At 45.5% G+C, this 15735-nt stretch overlaps 1 protein-coding gene across 4 annotated transcripts in view; it reads right to left on the bottom strand.

Moving 5' to 3' along the window:
* SMAD9 (SMAD family member 9) overlaps window positions 1-7570 on the bottom strand; it is a 162701-nt gene extending 155131 nt beyond the window's left edge. Inside the window, exon 1 of one of the 4 annotated variants that reach the window (XM_085621727.1) lies at window positions 7551-7570. The gene's annotated coding sequence lies outside the window, so the exon portion shown is untranslated. Of the gene's footprint in view, window positions 1-7029; window positions 7216-7550 lie in introns of those variants that run through there. The other 3 variants (XM_085621725.1, XM_085621728.1, XM_085621726.1) reach the window with 3 other exon arrangements.
* Window positions 7571-15735: the final 8165 nt, after the last annotated feature.

Genomic DNA, 15735 nt, shown 5'->3' with positions numbered 1-15735 from the left:
TTCTTAGTAAATTCTTTGGGAGAACTATTTTCAGTTCTGCAGGATTCATCTCCTAAAGAATGAAGACAGTTCAGAGAAATACCTGATGAGAGCTACAAAGGTCGTAACAGGACTTCAGCTGAAATCTTATAAAGATAAAAGAAGATAAATAGTGGGCTTACATCAGTGCAGTGTAGTTGTGAGCTGAGATATGATAGAAAGGATATACATTTAAATACCTGGCGAATTGTAAATACAGTATGTGAGAGGGGCCTGTTGGAGGTCTGACTATAACAAGGTTCATAAAACAACCCTTGTTGGGAGGAGAGTAAAGAATAGGCTTTCTCTCCTTCCAAAGGGCCCAGAAAATGCATTTATTCAAGACCTTCCTGACACCTGACTGTTAACCCGTATTGTCTCCAGGGGTGTTCCTAAACTTACTATCTATGAACTCTCTACATCCTTTCAGAAATTATTTTCCCCTGTGTTTCAATGTATGCTTCTATGCCTTCTTGAGACCCTAGGCCCTTCCCTATGTTACAATGTTTACTCCTATACCTCCAAGTAAAGATCACACTACATAAATACACAAATGATGAAATAAAGGATTTATGGAAAAGATAACAATAATTGTAATTTGTTCTACATATAGTGCATTCTGCCAAAGACTTGCCATCGCATAGCGCTGTAAATTACACATCTTAACAGTAACCAGGCAAGACTGGAGGAAAACTCATGACCTGCAGGTTACTCACAAATATCAGCAATGAGTTCCTAATTTTCTGAGTCACCTTGATGGCTAAATAAACGAAACTTCATTCCAGCAAGGGATACTGGGGAAAAACTTGAAACTGCCTTCCAGCAAAGAATGTGGGTGAATAAGCAGTAGCGGAACTCAAAATGACATCATGTTAAACCAGGATTCTCCAACGAGTAGTCCGTGAGCTACTGATAGCTCTCCGGCCACCTGCAAGTAGCTCCCTTTTGTGCATCCCAGCCTACTAAATTGGAACCTTTTACCTGATTGAATCAATGTATATGTGCCAGAATTGTGTGTTAAAAAAAAATGCCTGTAGTTTCAGAAATCAGAAGCTGATGTTTGAAGAAAAATCTCAGAATTTCCAAAATATATTGAAACTGATTTTTGAGAGATAAATCACGCAGGGAGACTTGCTACTGATATTATTACGTTCATGCCAGGGGCACTGCAGCTGGCATGTATTAACTATGTACAGGTGTTCCAAATTGCCAAAGCCTTTTTCCATTACTGCTAGCGATGCTGCCTAATGCACTGAGGTGATCACTGCTGGTAATGTGGCATATGATGCCCACAAATGTAATCTTTTCCGATGTGGTCACCATTACAACACTAAAAATATTAGTAGCTTGCGATGAACTTCATTGAACATAAGTAGCTCTTGTTATACAAATGGTTGGAGAACTCGGGTTTAAACTGACTCCACTAGGTTACTCAGCCCCATACTTGCGATGCTATATAAAAACTATGGGCCTTATTACAATTGTGGCGGTCCGGGAACCACTGTGGTGGCGGCGGCAGGCATACTGCCGCCGAGTAGACAGTCCGACCTTCATAAACATAGAAAACAATCAGATTTATATGTTTCAGTCTTCGAAACATGAGCAGAACTAGCCCTAAAAATGTTGGCATCTGAAACCGTGAACTGGAGGTAGGCTATATTTGCTCTGTATTTCAGATAGACTATTGGTCTTTATGCTGGGCAGACAAAATTTAAATTGGATATATAACATGTATAACTGTCACACAATATTTACACTGGTAACGAGATTGTTTATACCAGCACAATGTTTGTACTCAAGCTGCTAGATGTGTCTTTCAAATGTAAAACCTTGCTGTATCTGCTTCAGTTTTTATGGTTGCTGCCTCTATAAATGTGTTCTAAGAATTGTAGTCTGAAGATTTTGATTTGCACCTCAAAGTTTGTTGTGTTCATAACAATGCATGTACTTGTTGCGAAGCGCTATATTTCCTAAGTCAGGAGTTTTTAACCTGTGTTCCACTGACCACCAGGGATCCAAAACGCATAATAAGGGGGTCCACGGCTGATTACAAAATGAAATAGTAGAAGAGTAATAAAGTAGATATACATAAAGAAAAATGTGAAATAAAAAGGATTAAAATGTTCTGCAAATTTGAACGAATTTTAAATTTTAGGCTAAAAATAAAGTTTATATCCTTAGCCTGATGTGTGGTAGCAGCACCAGTACAGCAGACATATTCTAGCATGGACACTTTATGGCCACAATTAAAGTGCTGGGGTTCATTACAAAAAAAGAGCATGCACTAGGAGCACGAAATAAACAGTGATATGCTAGAGTCTGGTATATCGCTTCATCTTTTAGAAATCCAACCAAATTTTGAAAAGCTCCAGCCTTCCCATACAAATTAAAATATTGATTTTTGTGTATTTTTTGTTTGTGAATTTAAAACAAATTCATAAATTGTCCATTTGTTCAATCTATACTTGTTTCTGTATTTCAGTGTATAGTTTTGAGATTCAAATCATATAGATTGCTTAAGCAGGGATTCCCAGCTTCCATTAGTGATTCGGTGGAGGTCCCCAGAAGTCAAAAGGTTAGGAACTGCGGTCCTTCTTTGGTTTGTCTATTTTTTTGTGGGCAAACTATGTACAGAAACAAACAGAGATGCACATATTAATCAGAAAAGACTGCATGCCATATTTGTGAACATTGATGGGTGGAATGTCCAAAAAGAGGTCCCTGTTCACCAACTGGGAGCCACTGCCATTGGGAAAACCCACAACTAGCAGACAGAAATCTACAGAGCAAGACCAGCACTTACATTGTAGTGGAAACACTTGGATCACTGTATAAACTCCTATGCTTTTAAGTTTCAAGACCTGCCCACCTTCGGAAATCCCACCAATGGGAAAATACACCACCTGCAGACAATACTTTACACACCATGGACAGGTAGTTACTGATAGCACACCTGGAGTGTCACATAAGACAGACACACTGGCCTTACTTGCAAGGGTTAGCGAAACGAAAGAAGACATGATCCCCATTCTGAGACCCATCATTGAGGAAAACTACAAGCATACAAAGATATGCATACTGAGGCAACCAACACCACCAAGAGACCAAGCACCGTGCAAGTGCTGCACTGTAGAAAAGTTGCCTACTGTTAATGCTGTATTGAATATTTTCTTAATGCATGTATGTATCTACAAGTCCAAGGACTTTAGAATGCGCTCCCCACTTCCTTTTGCGTTGCCCCACACTGTCCCTTAAAGTACAACATAACCCCTCCCTACACAAAAGTTCTTATTTTTTTCCACTTTGATTATTTTATTAAAGAAAAGACTGGAAGTGTCGTGAGTGTCTTTTGTTGGCAATCATGCACTTTATATAGACCCAAAGGCAAAACTTAATAATTCCACCCTCCATTTTGTATTCTGAACCCATCTGGAAATGCTGGGCCCTAAATCTAAGGGATTTTTTTTATCTCTTGGTTTCTAGGACAGATGTAACTTTCTCAGGTTACCAATACAAATACACCTCAAAACTTTTGAATGTTGCTACCATAAAATGTATTTACAACAACTTATGTTATTTTATCCTTGGTGCATGATTGGCATAAACCCTTAATCAGATCATGATGCTGGAATTTTGTATTTAAATATGGTGTATGAGTGGACAATGAGCTCTGAAGCCAAGAACACACTAAGGACAATTAAGGACTTGAATTTATCAATGTTAAGAAACCCACAACTAGCAGACAGAAATCTACAGAGCAAGACCAGCACTTACATTGTAGTGGAAACACTTGGATCACTGTATAAACTCCTATGCTTTTAAGTTTCAAGACCTGCCCACCTTTGGAAATCCCACCAATGGGAAAATACACCACCTGCAGACAATACTTTCCACACCATGGACAGGTAGTTACTGATAGCACACCTGGAGTGTCACATAAGACAGACACACTGGCCTTACTTGCAAGGGTTAGCGAAACGAAAGAAGACATGATCCCCATTCTGAGACCCATCATTGAGGAAAACTACAAGCATACAAAGATATGCATACTGAGGCAACCAACACCACCAAGAGACCAAGCACCGTGCAAGTGCTGCACTGTAGAAAAGTTGCCTACTGTTAATGCTGTATTGAATATTTTCTTAATGCATGTATGTATCTACAAGTCCAAGGACTTTAGAATGCGCTCCCCACTTCCTTTTGCGTTGCCCCACACTGTCCCTTAAAGTACAACATAACCCCTCCCAACACAAAAGTTTTCTTATTTTTTTCCACTTTGATTATTTTATGAAAGAAAAGACTGGAAGTGTCGTGAGTGTCTTTTGTTGGCAATCATGCACTTTATATAGACCCAAATGCAAAACTTAATAATTCCACCCTCCATTCTGTATTCTGAACCCATCTGGAAATGCTGGGCCCTAAATCTAAGGGATTTTTTTGGTTTCTAGGACAGATGTAACTTTCTCAGGTTACCAATACAAATACACCTCAAAACTTTTGAATGTTGCTACCATAAAATGTATTTACAACAACTTATGTTATTTTATCCTTGGTGCATGATTGGCATAAACCCTTAATCAGTTCATGATGCTGGAATTTTGTATTTAAATATGGTGTATGGGTGGACAATGAGCTCTGAAGCCAAGAACACACTAAGGACAATTAAGGACTTGAATTTATCAATGTTAAGAAATGTTAAGAAATCCACAAATTCAATAAAATGTTGTTTCAAAGAATATATCAACGTATGTCTTTCCAGTATATTACGTGGGTGGCCTGTTATTTATTTCTCAGAATGTAATGTTTATATGTTTTTAATAAAACTAAAGTGAACTATTAATTTGAATTTAAAGATCTCATAGCCAAATAAATCAGATTATGGGGCTGTACTTTATCGCATATTTATGTATTTTCCTGTTCAAGCCGAGTCCTTTAAGAACAGGCGGTGCATTTTTCCAATGTGACATAACGAGCATCTCTGTCTGTTGGCAGGTGCAGGCCCCCTGCGCATATCAAGGTCGGCTAGGCGATCACACCCGCTTCAAAAAACGAAAATACAAAAAAAACGGCCAATTCACGCCTAAAATCAGGGAAGGACCGGCCTCCTTTGGAAGTTCAACGTTATTTGTTATAAACTGACATCAATGGGATGAGGGGCCCAGTTTTGTTGCTGTTTCGATTACGAATCAAATTATGAGGAGGGAAAAAAGCCCGCCTGGGCTCCGCCCCCTTATTCCTGAACACAATACTGGCGTCGGCGAGTCTCGTGTGTGCGCGCCCTCCCTCCGCCTGCTCCAGACACCCAGCGTGGTAACCCGAGCACCTCACCAGGGCTGGGCGGCTGTCAGAGCGGCTGCGGCACCTTCAGAGCTCCCCATCATCGGTCACCCTCAAATCCTCCTGAGCCTGCTGAGGAGGGATAGGGCGTAGGGACCCACCGCTCCGTCACGGGACCCCTCCGGTACGGCTAGCGCAGGGCTGCCCCAGGAGCGCGGGGCGACTGCCGGAGAGTGACTGCGGCCCTTTGAGGGCCCTTCGGCCGGTCTCAACTCGTGTGACTGCTGAAGATGAGGAGGAACTGGGGACTGACTGGACACGTTCCTCTCTAGCCGGATGAATAACGCAACGGTCTCCATGCTGGGCAGCTGTCCGAGAGGGGCCACTGCCCATTGAGGGTCGGTCCCGCAGTCCTCAACTCCTGTGCCTGCTGAGAGGACAGACATCACAATCGCTGTATCCCTCAGCAGTCCCAGCCTCAACCGCAAGCAGGTCACCCCGCCTCTGCTCAGACTCCGAGGCTCTAACTAGCAAATAAAGATGATATAGAGACGACCTGGGCGTATTAACTTTCCAAGTCATACTGACCCCTGATTAGACCAACTGAGACTTTACAAGGAAGCCAGTTTGTTATCTCTGGGATCTGACCTAATACGCGGAGTTCTTGGCTACGAAGTTGAGAGACTAAGAGAACACATTTTGTAAAAGTCTCTATTTGAAGACCCCCGACTCCTGCTATCCAACTTTACGTCAATGTTGCCTGGTCCCTCTAGAGTACTTGCCTAACCCCGTCATTCTGCTCAGGGTGGAGATAGAGCGACAGGAAAGAACCGCCTGCTGGCAATGTTGCCCGACTGACAGCTATGGGAACTCGTCGATTCCGGGTTCAGTACATATTTATATCCTGCGCCAGCACAGGTCTCTAACATCTCTTCTCCAGTGCAGGGTTCTCGACGGCATGACATCCCACTGGACAGCAAGAAGAGTCTTTAACAGAACTCCAGGACATCCCTAAACCTCCACCCATTGTCACAATCTTAACAAACCCTCTAAATCTAAAGCATGTTGAGTGGAAGTTGGTACGTCGTTGCTAATGTGTCTGGTGAGAGGTCACTACGTTGCTCTAAAACTGCATTATGCAGTGCTTATAAAAAAGTAAGAGAGGAGCAGTGACGTAGCAAGGCTGCAGTGGCCCTAAGGGAAGCAGGGATATTAGACCCCCAATACCCTGGTTTGATAGTAAAAAAGTACGACTCTCGCATCCCCGCCAATTGGCCGCAGCACTATTGATAGATATGCCCCTGGTTATCAGCTTTTTACACCCACAAGCACCCTCGCTCTTAAGTGACTTTCTGTGTTATTAGAATTAGATTTGTCACAATCCTAACTTTTTTTCTTCATACAAGATCTTTCTCTCAAGGAGAGGCAAATTGCAATCTCCTTCCACACATGTTGACATGTTTGCGCTCCCAGCCCTCCTCCCCTTTGACAGACAGGATGTTCATCTGCCCCCTTCCCCCCTGCAGTATCCTGTCACTCCCAGGACCTCCTGTCTCTAATGACAGTGCCCCTGCCCTGCAGTGCTCACACCCCTGCCCGCCTAATGAGACGGCGCGCTGTTTAATCAGGAGGCAGACGCGCCTGGGGACCCCCTGTACTCACCACCCCTTTCTATATTGGACCTGGGACCCCCGGATAGGGTGGGTTCAGGTCCTGCCTTCAGAGGACTCTTACCTCCGGTTCTCGCTGCGCCTGGGTGTTGCGCTTAGCCCGGTGCTGGCTGCGCGCCTCTCCGCCTGCCTGTCCCCAGCGCCTCAGCAGACCAGCAGCAGGGAGCGGGGAGTGACGGCTGCAGGGGCTGGGGCAGGCGTCAGCCAGGCTGGAGCCGCCAGCCTCCTCCGCCCCCTCCTCCTCCTCGCAGCCCTATCAGTGAGCCGCCGCCGCCGACCTGGAAGCAGCCCAGGACGCGCCTGACTCACCCCCTCCCCCTGCGCAGGCTGCCGGGGGCCGGCGCGCCCCTCGCAGCGGGGCTGGGATGACCAGACTCCCTCACCCGAGGAGAGGGCAGCAGTAGAGCCGGAAGGGAAGCCGCGCAGCGGGCACCGAGTTCAAGCAGGGGAAGGTGAAAGATGTGCTAATGTCTTCATGTCAACAGCCCAGCCCACGCCCGCGCGACACAGCCCCGAGCCTTTCCGCGCGCCTCGTGGCTATAGCAAGGGGAGTGTGGTTAAAGATAGCCTGCAGTCGGTGGGTACCGTTCTCACTCGTGCTGGGGAGGCTACGACGTCCCATGCAGAAATCACTGTATTGGGATGCTTGATCCCGTCGACTCGCTCGGACGGGCAACTTGGACGCCAACTTGACGGCCGGCGCTTTAATGGTAAAGCATCGTTTCTGCCTGCCCCAGCTCAGAGCCGAGAGCAGCCCATGTCAACTCGCAGCCCAAGTCTTCCGGAGTTCTCCCTAAGTAGATTTTAGTGCACACATGAAACATGCTTGCTTTATTTAATCTAGTTTAATATTGCTGGGGCATGATACTCTGTGAAGTTAGAGCGCAATATAGAGAAATCAGAAATATAGTAGAATTGTGATAGTATATTAGTGATTTGAACCTTTACAGATGCAACCAAGCCCGGAAAGGTGACAGTATAGTGCAATAACGCCATGCATTGTTGGACTTTGTATCACACTGATTAATAAGTATAATGTAGTGGTAGGTGAGGGTGATACAGGACAAATTAGGACTATGAGAGGAGGTTAAAGGACGGTAGGGGGTGTTTAAAGGTGGAAGAGGCACTGTCACAAAAAGTGAGCACCGAAAGTACTAATTTCTGGAGCCTTAAATAGTTAACCTTGAGCATCGGCAATTTGCCACCTTAATGGTAAAAGTTTGGTGGTCACTGGAAATTTGAAGGCATATGATGCTTTTGACTGGAAATGTAGCAGTATTTGTTGATGTCACTATAGTAATTAAAGAGCACAACAGGACAAAATATCACGACACCAAGCAAAATAACGACACCAAAAACGTTACGGCACCATAAAATGGAATACAACACAACAATCATAGTACAGCACAAAAAGAACTCATTGCAGAACAAAAACAACACAACACATCACCACAACAAAATACAACACAACAAATATGAATAAACACCCTGTTCACACGTTTCTGTTTCTACCAATTGGCTTCCGTAATATGGCGATAGAAGCTGCTTGCACCAAGCACTGCCTTACCACCAAGGACATGTATTAGTGCCAGTAAAATACTCTGCCATTCGGCCCAGGATCTCCAATGGCAAGAGGTAAGTTGCTGCTCAGGCACAAAGAGGATAGTATTCAGATGTCACTACCTGGAAAATGATAGCAAGGCCAGAGTGCCCGCCATTACCCGGGTGTCAGGAAGTAAAACATGTCACTTCCGAATTTAGTAATATGCTTTAGAAGTAGGTGATGCGTCAGGCAGTTTTTGAAGGATATTGAAAGAGGTGTCTTGTCTGATATCAAAGGAAGAATGATGTACCAGATCAATTTTCGGGGAAAGTCAGAAAATACACAATATTTCTCAGAAATTGCTGCGGTGTAAGGATTCGAAGTGGAAATTGTTAGTGCTACAAAGAGTTCTACGCTTGTCCGAGAGTTTATTTTCAGTCTGCATGAAGTGTTGCGTGTTTAATTTCAACGTCTTTCATATAAGGCATGTAGACCTGAAAATGCAGCTAGTATGAGAGGAAGCGATTTGATATGATATGGACAGATTTCCTGCAGTTAGCTGCCTGAACTGCTTTTAGGAAGGCTATTCAAATCATAGGTGGGCTAATAAAAACAGATGCTTACTACACTCTGGGGTGAATATTTTATGCAACACAGGGACAAATTATTACACTTTAAAATTCTGAATTCATAACATGCACCTGGAAACTAACCACAAAGCAGGACTGCCACTATTTATGTGGCGCCCAGGCCAAAACAAGCATTTGCAATACAATCGGTCTTGCCTTTGGAACCATATAAGGATTTAGCAATGCAGCACATTGTGCGGCTCAACACTGCTTAGTCAACAAATGTGAAAAAGGGGCTAAAGAAAGGGGTGTGCAAAAGAGAAGAGAAGGAATAGAAAGATGTTGATAGCATCTTTGCAACACCACAGTAATGATACTTGCATTTATGTCTTTTTACTGTGTTTTTATTATTTCTCTCTCCATTCTACGGCACTGTGACGGTGACTTGACTGGGTCCACACTATTTAAACAAATCTTAATTAAATAAATACTTGTTTTTAAGCATAAGACAGTTTATCTGGAACAAAGCTTCCAGAATTACCCAACACCATATGCATTACCAATACCCAGTCCTAGCTTTTTAATCTATACTAACAAAGTTAAAAACAAAACTTAAATTCCGATAATGCACCTACGATTACCTCAAAAAGTCAAGATTAGCTTAAGGTGTCACCCGTACCCGTATGTAAACAATCCTGCAGACACAATAGTGTGCAAGGCTGGGACCAGCAGAGGTGTGTCCTTCGCCAACAGAGGCCACCTGGAAGAGGCAGTCTCAGTCTTGTGTCTACCATCCAGGGTTCCTTGTGGCGCTGAAACGCTGTGGCGTAGCTGTTCTGTATGTTATACTAGGTTGCTGTTGTATAGTGAGTGTTATGTGGATACTGGCATATTCTAATCGTAGGTTTGGATTATACATCTATTTAGCACATCGTAGGTCTTTTCTGTGATTCACAAACATTTTTTAAATTATGTAACAACTCAACTCATATTTCTGCTCTTAGAATTAAGCAGAGCCTCTGGCTAAACTCTTCCCTAGAAATACACCTGCTTCTCCACCGCAAAGTATCACAATCCGTGCTTACAAGCTTCCGACCTCAGGCTTGCTAACAGAATTTCAACAAGCCAGCCTCGGTTTCACAGGAAAACGTCATACATGCATCACTACCAGAGGCATCACCTTCTCCCTGCATGTGTCTGTTTACACAGGAAAAGAGCTACACACTGCTTACGTTGACCAACCGGGAAGTAATGCCTCACTACATATGCTGCACATTAAGTAGGTTACAAAAATTATAGGTCCTTTCAAAAACACAATAAAGTAGCGATAAATATAGACTAGAATCAGTGCTATATTAATGATGTCCAAACGGACAACTGATTTAATGAATCAAAACAATTTCTTAACAAAATAAGAGCACAGTAATAGAGTGGGACACAGTCCTGCGTCCTACAAACACACAAAACAATTACAAATGGACACACATTTCAGGCAAAACAAAAGTAGCTTGTGGCCAATACAAAAATTAAGGGCAAGCTTTCAAATAAACAGTTACTGCACTTGTTTTAACACATTGGATTAACGTGCATACTGTTTAAACAAGTCAACGACGTTTCGATCCCTTTATTAATACTAGGATCATCATCAGGACATGTATTATACAAGCCTGAAATAATACACTGCCTGTGGATAGAGAGAAGGAAGGCAGAAAACACAAGAATAATAGAAGACACGTTGAAGAGAGATAAAAGATGACCTGGTTATATCTACTGTGCGAGCTACTTAGTGATTGCTGTACTCAAATAAGTGCTGAGAGGTTGAAAGTGCCTAAAAGTACTGTTGCTAATACAACAGTGCGAAAGTGCATCATGAAGCTACGTGGTCAAAGCGCCTACTGGGTGTAGAGGCCGGTCGCTATAACATGGAATTGTGACCGGTGGCGCAACAAACTGCGAGTGTCAAAGCTAGTGAAGAGGTGTCTAAAGCAGCAAGCTGCAACTGCCAATATGACCGCGCAATATGACAAAACGGCGGAATGTGGCCCAAAAGCCAAAAACTGGGCATGCTACGTGACGGCCTGCGAGTTTCATAGTGGTGGGATAGAGAGAAGCCAACGGGTTCTCTTGTTTGATTTAAAAATATGCACATTTAGTAGGATCACCCCACTAGTTATGGCATATGGAAATTACTTCGAGTCTTACTGGAAGCTAGACTCGTGCTTTGGGCACTACATCACCACTGAGCAGTCCCTGTTGTTGCCCTGATGACAGTACAGAGACCATGCACATGTGAATCCTCATAGTTTCAGTTATAAGGTTTAGGTTTCAGCGAAAGCTCCCAAAATCATACATAGTTGCAGGATAGCACCCAGTCTGCCCTCACACCAAGGGCAGATAAGAGCACTTGTCTATGCGAGCAGAATGTGAGAAAAGTCACTCTGTGTGCAATATTCTCTACTCAATTTGTACGTCCTTTTGAAGCCCTTCGTCACAAATACTGAGGCCACTGTAGCCTGGCAATGGAGCACGCGCAGCAATAAAAAGACAGTGTTGTGGTTTTCTTAACTCCCGCCAAGGCGCAGGACGTCAGGCTCAACCATTGTTCTGACGCTAGTGGGGGTCTGCTGGTGGACTCCCTCATGAGGTCGTCCCTAGTGTTGGTTCCCTTTCTGCCTCACAACACTACTGCCGCCATCCCTGGATAACCCACAGATGCAGTTTCCTTCATGACTAGCAATTTAACCCCAGTGAAAGTTGCTGTAGGCACTTACCTGCCTTCTTACTATTTCACTGATAGTGTATTAGTCTTGTCTGCTCACGTTCTTTTCAACAGGTTGGATGTTGGAAAACTTTGCCAATTACATTTAGAAGCTGGTATCTAGCATATTGCCGTCACCTATCTATGCCTGTCTCCTAGCGCATGGTAAGAGCACCAAAGTAAAACAAAGACTGCCAGACGCGAAGGAAGATCTGAGACTGGGTGCTTGGCAAAGCTTGTGATCGGCTGTACATGTTGCCGCCGGGATGAGCACAGAGAGAATGGAGGAAAAAGAGCATACTGGTGCAGTGCAAGATGAAGGCGGTAGCAGCCGGTGACGCTGGGACTACAAGGACCCCTGAAACAAGTTCAAATCATATGGAGATAAAGAAAGGGCTTGGGGAGAGGATGTGGCATCAAGTGTAGACGAGCTGACTTTGGAATTGGGGAACCAGGTTCAAGTCTCGGCTTTGCCTCAATAGCCTGTGATTTTGGGCCAATCACTTATTCTCCCTGTTAGGAATGGGGGCCTCTAGTTGGCAATGGCTGACGCCAATGTCCAAATGGGGACCCTTCTTCCTAAGTCAGGGCAAGTGGGCTACTCCCTTTGACAACCCCTGCTCAACCCTGTGGTAACGTAGCACGAGCAGTTAGGCTTATCTCAGAGGCAGTGTGTGAAGCATTTATGACCATGCACAATAAGGCAATAACAACACCACAACAGGACACAACTCAAGTAGGTATAGAAAAATAATATCTTTATCTAAGGTTTAACTCAAGACTTTCAAAGCGTTTTAACAAGCTACAATGCACGTAAACCAGTAGGGACTCAAAAAGGCAATAACGTTCACAAGGCTAGGTTACTCTGCGATCCGTATTCATTTTTTACCACACAGTAGGTGCAGACTTCCCAAACTGCTGACGGATACCGTTATATACACGTATACTCTGCGGATGGCTAAGCTTGGGCGGGAAGTGCAACTGTGTATTCGTAACGCTCAACTGTGTCCTCTGTTTACCTGTAATGTTTACAATTATTGCCTATGGTCTCATGTCTGTATAGTGTGTGCACAATGCAGTGCTTTCTAGATATGCTGAGTCCCACTGTTGTATGTTTCAAGAAAGTCAATAAAATAAATTAATAATAATAAAAAAGGCAATAACGTATTCACCAGACGTGACACTGACTGAGTTCAAGGCCAGGGCCTATGCGACCCGTTGCGCACCAGATACCTGCAGTTGAAAGGGGACACAGCACACAGCTTCCCGAAGAAGCGGAGACTGTGACAGGCGGACTCCCAGTGACCACAAGTCTTGGTTGCAGGGGTCCGCAGTGTGCACCCACAATGATTCGGGCACTCCGGGACACGCGGGCTCTCAGCGGCAGCAGCATGCGGCCCGGGCTGGTGGTGGTGATGACTCTCGTCTTACAGCTCTGTGGCGGGCTCACAGCGGCAGCAGCTCTCTCTTAGCTGCGGTGGCCCACAAGACGATAGCGACAATCCTTGACAATGGTGAACAAGATGCGGGCACACAGCGGCGGCAGCTCTCCCTTAGCCGCGACGGCCCACAGGACAAATCACGATGAGGCAACATTGGCAAAGGTGCGGGCGCTAAGCGGCAGCAGCTCTCTCTTAGTTGGGTCGGCCCACAGGACAGATCCCAATGATGCAAAGTTGGCTAAAGTGCGGGCACTCAGCGGCAGCAGCTCTCTCTTAGCTGCAGCGGCCCACAGGACGAATCACGATGATGCAAAGTGGCAAAGGTGCGGGCACTCAGCGGCAGCAGCTCTCTCTTAGCTGCGGCGGCCCACAGGACGAATCACGATGATGCAAAGTTGGCAAAGGTGTGGGCACTCAGCGGCAGCAGCTCTCTCATAGCTGCGGCGGCCCACAGGACAAATCACGATGATGCAAAGTTGGCAAAGGTGCGGGCACTCAGCGGCATCAGCTCTCTCTTAGCTGCGGTGGCCCACAGGATAGATCACAATGATGCAAAGTTGGCAAAGGTGCGGGCACACAGCGGCAGCAGCTCTCTCAGCTGCGGCAGTCTACAGGACAGACCACAATGATGCAAAGTTGGCGAAGGTGCGGGCACTCAGCGGCAGCAGCTCTCTATTAGCTGCGGCGGCCCACAGGACAAGGGATGGTCTCGACCAGGCTGGCACAACAGTGGCCACTCAGCGGCTACATCTCTCTCTTAGCTGCAGCGGTCCACACAGATTCAGCGAAGTGTCCGGAGGTTCAAATTCAGGCGGGCTCTCAGCGGCAGCAGCTCTCTCTTAGCTGCAGCGGCCCACACGGATTCAGCGAAGGTTCCGGAGGTTCAAATTCAGGCGGGCTCTCAGCGGCGGCAGCTCTCTCTTAGCTGCAGTGGCCCACACAGATTGAGCAAAGGTTCCCAGTCTGCGTTCCTCACAGTAGAACTAGAGGCTCTGGATTGCTCGACGGAGGCCTCACCTGCAAGCAGAATTTCTCGCACAAGAATTCCGACGGCTGACGGGGTGAAGTCTAATGTCCCTGAGACTTTGGCAGGAGGTGCTCTCGATTCAGGCCCTCGGGTAGTTTCTTCAGCAAGCTTGGTGAAAGTTTCAAAAGTAATTTCTTCTGTTCACTCGGACAGTTTCGTCTTGACATCCAGAAAGAATACACTTGGACAAGGTTCTAGCGCAGCGTTTTATAACTAAAAATTCTTTGTTCTCTAAAGCCACAAATCACTAAATCCAGTCCGAACCAGTTCGGTGCGGTCAGGAAGCACTTGGTTTACGAGGCGACATCCTGCCCTTTCAGAATGCGGGGGTCTGATTTCAGACGCCCAGTGGGGGAGTGGAGCCATCATTCACCTTGCCAGGCATGGCCTTTCTCAGATCAAAGAGTCACCCCTCCCCATGCTCTGAATATCAATCTCTCTCTCCAGCCAGGTCTGACCCAGCTGGCCCTGCTGCCCCAAAACCAGACGGCCAATACACACTAGCAAACCCTACAGGAAAGCTCAGGCAAGAAAATACTGCGTTACCAGAAGAGGCATTTTCGAACATGGGATATATAAATGATTCTTACTAAAAGGTGTATCTCAATATCCTGAGCATAAACATATCAAACTTGAAGTTCCTATCAGGTTCTGGGGGTCAGATAGGATTATAGAAGGTAATCCTCAACCGGCCCATTCTGGCCTATGAGATCGGATAGTTTCACACTAGTAACAGTGAAATGGAGGATAACTCGCTATTAGAACATGCTACACAGACCTAGGCATTATGTTTATCCTAATTCATACAGTCATCTTTACACGGGGAGCATTCGCGCTGTGGCACTGATTAGCAGTAGCACAGCGCCCAGAGCATCTAAATCCAGCCAACATAAAAGATAGGTAGCGAAAAGAGGAAGGGAGACCCACGCCAATGATGCCAGGTCTAACACGCGTCCCCTCCAGCTGAAATGTGGGGAGAACTAACCATCCTCTTGGGAGTTCTCATCACTAAAGCGGAAATATCTGGACAGACCGTCAGCATTGGCGTGTTCTGTACCAGGGCAGTGTTCCACCGTGAAATCCATACCCTGTAGGGAAATGGACCACCTCAACAACTTGGGATTCTCACCCCTCATCTGCATCAACCATCTAAGGGGCATGTGGTCTGTCTGAACCCGGAAGTGAGTCCCTAACAGGTATGGTCTCAGCTTCTTCAGCGCACAGATCACAGCAAATGCCCCGCGCTCAATTGCACTCCACCTCTGTTCCCGGGGAAGTAACCTCCTGCTTAGGAAGGTTACCGGTTGGTCTAGTCCCTCCTCATTTATCTGTGACAGAACAGCCCATATACCATGCTCTGAGGCGTCTGTCTGGACAACAAATTCCTTTGAAAAGTCGGGCGCCTGAAGCACGGGTGCGGTGCACATGGCA

This window comes from Triturus cristatus, chromosome 8 (genome assembly GCF_964204655.1).
Source record: "Triturus cristatus chromosome 8, aTriCri1.1, whole genome shotgun sequence".
Classification (NCBI taxonomy): domain Eukaryota; kingdom Metazoa; phylum Chordata; class Amphibia; order Caudata; family Salamandridae; genus Triturus; species Triturus cristatus.
This window is presented reverse-complemented; position numbering and strand designations above follow the sequence as displayed.